Source organism: Loxodonta africana, chromosome 27 (assembly GCF_030014295.1).
Source record: "Loxodonta africana isolate mLoxAfr1 chromosome 27, mLoxAfr1.hap2, whole genome shotgun sequence".
NCBI classification, from domain to species: Eukaryota; Metazoa; Chordata; class Mammalia; order Proboscidea; family Elephantidae; genus Loxodonta; species Loxodonta africana.
The window spans coordinates 32,517,756-32,527,575 of NC_087368.1; the positions used below are offsets into that span (position 1 = coordinate 32,517,756).

General features: G+C 42.9%; 1 pseudogene; it reads left to right on the forward strand.

Annotated features, from left to right (window-relative positions):
• The first annotated feature begins 4,300 nt into the window (after window positions 1-4,300).
• On the forward strand, window positions 4,301-9,451 carry LOC135228720 (uncharacterized; annotated as a pseudogene).
• The last annotated feature ends 369 nt before the right edge of the window (window positions 9,452-9,820 follow it).

The window sequence follows — 9,820 nt, forward strand, 5'->3', positions numbered from 1 at the left end:
TGCATGATAACTACAGCATTGGGAGGGGAACAAATCAAGTTAAGATGTTCTAAGAGAAGGGAGAAAAATATCAACTAATATTACTCTTTGAGAACTTTGGATGTCAATAAAGATGGAGTAAATCTACTACAGTTTATCTGTCTGATAGAGTAAAACAAAAAACTCTTCCGGAATAGAAAAAGCAACTCTCAGAGAACTCTGAAAAGTAAACAACTACAGATGGATTGGAGAGGGAAGTCAAAACTCAAAGAATGACCAGTTCAGCATGAGTTACCTATTGTGTTTTATTTTTCATCAATACCTTGCTTTGATCTGAGGGTGACTGAAGTTGTAGAACTGCACAATTGGCATAAATAATAAAAGCTCTGAGAGAAACCCTTTGTGATAAGCAGACTCCTAAGAGGGCCTCCATGACTCATGCTTCTAGCATGCATGTCCTTGGGTAATCTCCTCCCCTTGGCATGTGGTCAAGATTTAATGACATACTTCTAATGAGTAGAACATGGCAGAAGTGACGGGATATAATTTCTTAGAGCAGGCTACAGAAAGACTGTGGGTTCTATTTCAGGTGCTCTGTCTCTGTCACTCACTCTGAGGGAAACCATCTGCTATGTTGTAAGCCACCTTATAGAGAAGCCCACATGGCAAGGAACTGAGGGAGGCTTCCATCTAATAGCCAGTAAGGAAGTGAGGCCCTCAGTCCAACAGCCTTCAAGGAAGTGAATCCTGCCAACAACCACATGGGAGAACTTAGAAGTGAATTCACCGCCAATCAAGCCTTCAGATGAGATTGCAGCCTCAGCCAACAGCTTGATCACAACCTCATGGGAGACCCTGAACCAGAGGCACCTGGCTGAATTGTTCCTGGATGCCTGACCCACAGAAGCTGTGAGATAATAAATATTTGTTGTTTTAAGCTATTAAATTTTGGAGTAACTTGTTATGCAGCAGTAGATAATTAGAAAAATATGTAATATCAGATGGGTAATTTCAGAGAGAGATGGAAACTATAAGAAAGAATCAAATGGAAATACTAAGAATAAAAAACACATTAAAAGAGGAAAGAATCAATGAACTTGAAGATCAGTGAATAGAAATTAACCAAATGAAACACAAAGAGAAAAGAGTGAGAAAAAAAGAACATCGAAGAACTGTGAGATAATATCAAATGGTTTAATATATGCATAATTCAAATCCCAGGAGGAGGTCAGAGAGAAAATAAGGAAAAATAAATATTTGAAGAAATAATGCCTAAGAATTTTCTGTAATTAAGGACAGATGCTAAATAGATGCAAAGAATTCTGAAAATGCCAAGCAGAATTAATCTAAAGAAAAAAATAAACAACAAAAAAAACCACATCAACAAAGCAAAACAAACACCTAAGCATCGTATTTAAACTGCTGAGAACCAAAGACAGAGAAAATCTTGAAGTCAGAGAAAAAAGGCACATTCCCTATACAGGAACAAGGATAAGAATTACAGCAGACTTCTTATCAGGCACAGGACCTGCACAAAGACAATGGAGTGACAGCTTTAAAGCACTGAGGAAAAAAAAGAGGAGGGGGACTTTCAACCCAGAATTTTTATCCAGTGAAAAATTTTTTTCAAAAATAAAGGAGAAATGCATACTTCCTTGGAAAAACAAAAAGCAAAGGAATTCATCGGTAGTAGACTTACTCTTTGGTTTTGGGTAGACTTACTCTACAAAAAAAGTTAAAGAAACTTCAGACAGAAGGATTATATCAGTCAGAAACTTTCATCTACGCAAAGAAATGAAGAGCGCTAAAAACGGAATAAATGAAGATGAAGTTATTTTTTCTTATTTTTATTGCTCTAGAAGATAATTGGTGGTCTAAAGCAAAACTAATAACGATGTATTATGTATTTATAGCATATTAAATGTAAAATGGAAACCCTGATGGCATAGTGGTTAAGAGTTCAGCTGCTAATCAAAAGGTCAGCAGTTTGTATCCACCAGGCATTCCTTGGAGACCCTATGTGACAGTTCTACCCGTCCTATAGGGTCTCTATGAGTCAGCAATTTGGGTTTTTTTTAATGGGTAAATGTAAAATATATGACAAAAACAGTACAAGTTGTAGAAGGGAGGAATTAGGAAGGCTCTTATACCATATGTGAAGTGATATAACATTAGAAGAAAGACTCAGATTATTTAAAATATGTACATATTGTAAATACTTAGGCAAACCACTAATTTTTTTTGTCACTAATAATAAGGCATTAGATAAAATAGAATCACAAAAAAAAGTTCTAAATTCACCCAAAAGAAGGCAGAAAAAGAGAAAAAATTAAAGAATAACTGGAACAAATAGTAAACAGGTAGTAGATTTTAACCCAACCATTTCAATAATTCCTTAAATATAAATAGTCTAAACACAACAGTTAAAAGATAGAGATTGCCAGATGGATAAAAAAGCAAGATGCAACTATATGCTGTCTACAAGGAGCTATCTTTAAATACAAAGAATCTGACTTTAAATGTAACCTATATAGATAAGTTAGAAGTAAAACGATGGGGGAGAGATTACCATGCAAACACTAAACAAAAGAAAACTGTTGTTAGGTGCTGCCATGGTTGAGATTGTGTGTTAACTTGGCTGGGCCATGATTCTCAGGTTTTTGGCAATCATATAATGTTGTGATGACCCCCACAATGTGATCAGCTGTGAGTGGTACTGGCGGGCACAGGGCCTGTGATAGCTCACTGCCCCCTCAGCTTTCATCTCTCTGTCCTCCACCACCTAGTCCTACCTGCTCTCCTTGCTGGGGCTTTTGTTTGTTCTAGACCCTGCAGCTGGCTTCTGTTCATCTGACCTCTGGTTCATGGGACCTGAGCTAGCAGTTTACCTGCCGTCCTTCCTGCCGATCTTGAGATTCGTCAGTCTTCACAGTCTGCAACAGCCCTGCTCTCCTGCCTGCCAATCTTGGGTTCGCCAGCCCCTGCACCTGCGTGAATCTGGAGAAGCCTCTTTCCTCCCCTACGGACTTGGGACGTTACAGCCTCTAAAAATCAGGTGAGCCGTTTCCTTGATATAAATCTCTCTGTCTGTCTATCATCTATCTGTCTGTCTGTCTGTCTATCTATCTATCTAATCTATCTTTACTGGTTTTGCTTCTCTAGAGGACCCAGCCTAAGACATTTGATACTGCGAGTGATTCTAGAGAAACAAAGTAGTAAGGATAAATTTTCTAAATTGGTTCTCAGGTCTGGTTAGTCTTAAAGATGTTGATATCTCTGCCTCCAGAAGTAAAGAGGGCACTGCTAATCCACCACGAGGTGGCGATTCAAATATATACAATACCGCCACCAACAGATCAAGTATTGGTGAAAGACGAGGCTCTGGGTGATTGCACAGATGATACCTTTCAACAATTTTGCCCTAACAAGAAGTGTAAGGAAGCTGGTTGGTTGGTCCTACTTTCGCTTGACGAACTGGTGAAAGAGATATGAGCTCAGGGCTTCAGGGTCAAAGCGCAAGCGTCGCATAAACGACCTTAAACTTTCCACTTGTGTTTTGAAAGAAAGCCTTATTTCTTGTAGTAACAGGGCTGATAATGCCAAAAACCAAACCCAGAATCTTATTTTAAGAGTGGCTGAATTACAATGCCAACTCAACTGCCAATCTCAAGAGGTGTCTGAAGTTAAACGGAGGGCATTGATAGGGAAGAATTGGGATCCTGAACATGTGATGGGTACATATGGGCAGATAATCAGGAAGCTGGAGATACAGAGCCCCTAAATTCCATTGAGTCACTCCTGCCAACAGAACCATTAGCTCCTCCACTCCCATCTAATGAGATTAAAACCCAGCTGTATCTAAAGCACCTTTGTCTGAGTCATTGCTTGGGACATCTCCTGAGGCAGGTGCTTTACAAGACAATGCTGAATGTTCTTAAAACATTTCCCCTGTTGGCACAGGACAGGAACCATCCCGAAGACAACTCATCAGACATGAAAGGGACTGGTCAGCGGGTGGGAGAGAGACGCTGATGAAGAGTGAGCTAATTATATCAGGTGGACACTTGAGATTGTGTTGGCAACTCTTGTCTGGAGGGGGGATGGGAGGATAGAGAGAGAGGGAAGCTGGCAAAATTGTCAAGAAAGGAGAGACTGAAAGGGCTGACTCGAGGGGGAGAGCAAGTGGGAGTAGGGAGTGAGATGTATGTAAACTTATATGTGACAGACTGATTGGATTTGTAAACGTTCACTTGAAGCTTAGTAAAAGTTATAAAAAAAAAAAAAATTCCCCACTGATTTTGGCTTCGAGGCTTAAGTCCCAATGAGCCCCAAAAGGTGAAGTACAAAGTGTGACCCAGGAGGAGGTACGCTACACTCTAAAAGAACTGCTTGACTTTACTAATAGGTACAAACAGAAACCTGGACAATATGTGTGGAAATGGCTATTAAGGGCTTGGGATAATGGTGCAGGGAACATAAAAATGGATCAGTCTGAGTTTATTGATGTGGGCTCACTAAGCACAGATTCTTCATCCAGTGTTTCAGCTCGAGAAGTTATGAAAGGATCTAATAATTTTTTTTGGTTGGGTTGCTGAAGCATGGATTACATGGTGGCCTACACTAAATCAATTTGAAATACCAGACCTGCCTTTGTAAACTGTAGAAGAAAGTGTCCAGATAAATTGGCCTGCTAGAGTGGGTTTCTCAGGTTAGACCCACAGAAGCATACATGGAGTGCCCAGAGGACATACCTTTTACCACAACTCTGAGGGACAAATTTGTGAAGGTAGCTCCAGCATCCTTGAAGACTGCTGTGATTGCTATTTTATGTGAGATTTGACAGTGGGAACTACACTAACAGAATTAAGACACCTAACTACAATGAGGCTAATTGGAGCCCATGGTAGCAGGGACTAAGCAGCAGCACTCAATTGACAGAGACAAGGTGGGCATGGTTACCATAATGGACAGCAGAGTCAAAGCAGTAATCAGAATAGTCTGACTCATCTGGACTTATGGCATTGGCTACTTATTCATGCTGTACCTAGGAGTGAAATAGATAGGAAATCTAAATATTTACTTGATCTGTACAAGCAGATGAATTCTAGGTCACGTGAACAGCAGTCTAACTTGAGTTGCCAGACTTGAGCAACTTTACAGACTCACAACTCCTTGATGGAAGGGGAGGCCGGGTCCCCTTGAGGAAGGATTCCAACACACTGCCCAAAACTTATACTGTTTATCTTTCTCCCAGCATTCCCCCAAGGGATCTATGGCCTTTTACAAGAGTGACTATTCATTGGGGAAAAGGAAATAATCAGACTTTTCAGGGATTACTGGATACTGGCTCTGAACTGACATGAATTCCAGGAGACCCAAAACATAGCTATGGCCCATGAGTCAGAGTGGGGGCATATGGAGGTCAGGTTATTAATAGAGTCTTAGCTCACGTCTGTCTCACAGTCGGTCTAGTGTGTCCCCAAACCCATCCTGTAGTGACTTCTCCAGTTCCTGAATTCATAATTGGAATAGATACGCTCAGCAACTTGCAGAACCCTCACACTGGATCCCTGACAAATGGAGTAAGGGCTATTATGGTAGGAAAAGCCAAGTAGAAGCCATTAGAACTGCCCCTACCTAGGAAAATAGTAAACCAAAAGCAATACGGTATTCCTGGAGGGATTGGAGAGATTACTGCCACCATCAAGAACTTGAAGGATGTGTGGGGGTGGTGATTCCACCACAGCCTCATTCAACTCACCTATTTGGCCTGTGCAAAAAACAGATGGATCTTGGAGAATGACAGTGGAGTATTGAAAACTCAGCCAGGTGCTGACTCCAATTGCAGCTGCTGTTACAAGTGCAGTCTCATCGCTTGAGCAAATTAATACATCTCCTGGTACCTGGTATGCAGCTATTGATCTGCCTAATGCCTTTTTCTCCATACCTGTTTCGAAGGAGCATCAGAAGCAGTTTGCCTTTAGCTGGCAAGGCCAGCAATACACCTTCACTTGCCTACCTCAGAGGCAAGTTTCCACAGGAAACTTGATTGCCTTTCCCTTCCACAAGATGTCACACTGGTCCATGACATTGATGACATTATGCTGATTGGACCTAGTAAGGAAGAAGTGTCAATGACTCTGGACTTAGATTGGAAAAACATTTGCATGCTAGAGGGTGGGAAATTAATCCCCAAAAATTCAGGTACCTTCGACCTCAGTAAAATTTCTAGGGGTCCAGGGGTGTGGGGCATGTGGAGAGATTCATTCTAAAGTGAAGGAAAAGTTATTGCATCTGGCTCCTCCCACAACTAAAAAGGAGGCACAATGCCTAGTAGGCCTCTTTGGATTTTGGAGGCAACATATTCCTCATTTGGGTGTGCTACCCCAGCCAATTACCGAGGGACTCTGAAAGCTGCTAGTTTTAAGTGGGGCGCAGAAAAAGAGAAGGCACGGCAACAGGTTCAGGCTGATGTCCAAGCTGCTGTGCCACTTGGGCCATGTGACTCCCTGATCCAATGGTGCTTGAAGTGTCCATGGCAGATACAGATGCTGTTTGGAGTCTCTAGCAGGCCCCTATTGGTGGCTCACAGAAACCCTGGTAGCATAGTAGTTAAGTGCTACGGCTGCTAACCAGAGGGTCGGCAGTTTGAATCCTCCAGGCGCTCCTTGGAAACTCTATAGGGCAGTTCTATTCTGTCCTATAGGGTTGCTATGGGTTGAAATCGACTCTACGGCACTGGGTCTGGGTTTCTTTTTTTTTTTATTGGTGGCTCACAGCACAGACTGTTAGGATTTTGGAGCAAAGCCCTGCCATCCTCTGCAGATAACTTCTCTCCTTTTGAGAAACAGCTTTTGGATTGTTACTGGGCCTTAGTAGAGACTGAACACTTAACCATGGGCCACCAAATCACCATGCAGCCTGAGCTGCCCATCATGAACTAGGTGTTTTCTGACCCACAGAGCCATAAAGTTGGATATGCACAGCAACACTCCATCATTAAATGGAAGAGGTACATATAAGATTGGGCCTGAACAGACCTGAAAGTGCAAGTAAGTTGCGTGAGAAAGTGACCCAAATTCACACGGTCTCCACTCCTGTCACATTACCTTCCATCTCCCATTCTGTACCTATGACCTCATGGGGAGTTCTTTATGATCAATTCACTGAAGAGAAAACTCTCGCCTGGTTTACAGATGGTTCTGCATGATGTGCAGGCACCTCTCAAAAATGAACAGTGACAGCCCCTTTCTGGCAACTCCCTGAAGGACAGTGGTGAAGGGAAGTCCTCCCAATGGGGAGAACTTCAAGCTGTTCACCTAGTTGTTCACTTTGCTTGGAAGGAGAAATGGCCAGATGCGCAATGGTACACTAATTCATGGTTTGGTTGTGTGGTCAGGGACTTGGAAGGAACATGATTGGGAAATTGAAGACAAGGATTTACGGGGAAGAGGTATATGGATAGACCTCTCTGAATGGGCCAAAGAAGTGAAGATATTTGTGTCTCATGTGAATGCTAACCAAAGGGTGACCTCAGCAGAGAAGGATTTTAACAATCAAGTAGATAAGATAACGCATTTTGTAGAAACCACTTATCTTCTTTCCGCACCTACTCCCGTCATTGCTCAATAGGCTCATGAACAAAGTGGCCATGGTGGCAGGGATGGAGGTTATGTATGTGCCCAGCAACATGGACTTCCACTCACCGAGGCCAACTTGGTTACAGCTACTGCTGAGTGCCCAATCTGCCAGCAGCGGAGACCAACACTGACTCCCCGATATGACACCATCCCTCGAGATGATCAGACAGCAACCTGGTGGCAAGTTAATTACATTGGACCACTTCCATCATGGAAAGGGCAGCATTTTGTTCTTAAGGGAATAGACACTTACGCTGGATATGGGTTTGCCTTCCCTGCACACAATATTTCTGCCAAAACTACCATCCTTGGACTTACAGAATGCCTTTATCCACCGTGATGGTATCCCATGCCGCATTGCCTTGGAGGAAGGGACTCACCTGACAGCAAATGTAGTGTGGCAGTGGGCCCATCCTCATGAAATTTACTGGTCTTACCATGTTCCCCATAATCCTGAAGCAACTGGCTTGATAGAATGATGGAATGGCCTCCTAAAGACACAATTATGGTGCCAGCTAGGTGGCAATACCTTGCTGGGTTGGGGCAGTGTTCTCCAGGAGGCTGTATATGTTCTAAACCAGTATCCAGTATATGGTGCTATTTCTGCCATAGCCGGGATTCATGGGCCCAGGAATCAAGGGGTGGAAATGGGAGTGGCACCACTCACTATTACCCCTAGCGACCCACTTTCAAGATTTTTGCTTCCTGTTCCTGCAACCTTACGCTCGGCAATTCTAGAGGTCTTAGTTCCAAAGGGAGGAATGTTCTCACCTGGAGACGTATTACTGATTCTATTGAACTGGAACCTAAGAATACCACTTGGCCACTTTGGGCTCCTTACGCCTCTGGATCAACAGGCAAAGGAGGGAGTTACCATACTGGCTGGTGTGATTGATCCTGATTACCAAGAGGAAATCAGATTGATATTACATAATGGAAGTAAAAAAGAGCATGCCTGGTATGCAGGAGATCCCCTAGGATGTCTCCTAGTACTACCATGCCCTGTGATTAAAGTCAATGGAAAACTACAGAAACTCAATTCCGACGTGACTACTAATGGCCCAGACCCTTCAGGAATGAAGGTTTGTGTTGCCCCACCAGGCAAAAAACCACGACCAGCTGAGGTGCTTGCTGAGGGCAAAGGGATTATGGAATGGGTGGTGGAAGAAGGTAGTTCTAAGTACCAGTTATGGCCATATGATCATTTGCAGAAAGGAGGGCTGTAGCTGTTATGAGTATTTCTGCTTTGTGCATCAAATATTTTTGTTTTCTCCACTTACAAAATATAAGATGTAAACAGGGCTAGTGCATTTTCAGTTGTATGTGTGTTTGTGGCATCATGTTAGGCGCAAGAATGACTTTATAATTGTCTTTATTCAGAGATTATGTACAGTTTAAGGAAATATGTACAGGTTTGAAGTTGACAAGGGGTGAACTGTGATGGTTAACATTGTGTGTCACCTCGGCTGGGCCATGATTCTCAGTGTTTTGGCAGTCATGTTTTGTTTTGCTCACCTCCCTGTTGAGATTTGATATGTGATCACCCCCATAATGGAACCTGATGTGAGAAAATAGGTCGAAGGGGAGTTTCCTTGGTCACATGGCCTGCACCAAGTGTGGACAGACGTCCTGGCAGGGCTCAGGGGCTTTTGCTCATTCTGGATCCTGCAGCTGGCTCCTGATGGTCTGACCTCTGGTTTTTGGGACTTCAGATAGCAGCTTACCTGCAGTCTTGCCTGCTGATCTTGGAATTCTTCAATCTTCACAGCCTGTGAGCAACAGCCCTGCTCTCCAGCCTGCTGATCTTGGATTCGTCAGCACCTGCAGCTATGTGAATCAGTAGCAGCCTTTATCCTGACTTGGGATGTTAGGGCCTGTACAATCGCATGAGCCGTTACCTTGATATAAATCTTTATATATATATACATGGTATATATATATACACTGTATATACATACATTGTATGCTTTACTGGTTTGGCTTCTTTAGAGAACCCAGCTTAAGACAGAACACTCACATAGGATACAAATATCTTCACTTCTTTGGCTGGTTCAGACAGATCTGTCACATGCCACTTCCCCATACCTCCTCGGCTCCAAATTTCCAATCATGTTCCTTCCAAGTGCCTGACTATACAGCCAAACCATTGACCACATCGCATGAATCAGTGTACACTTGCATATCTGGCCACTTATCCTTCC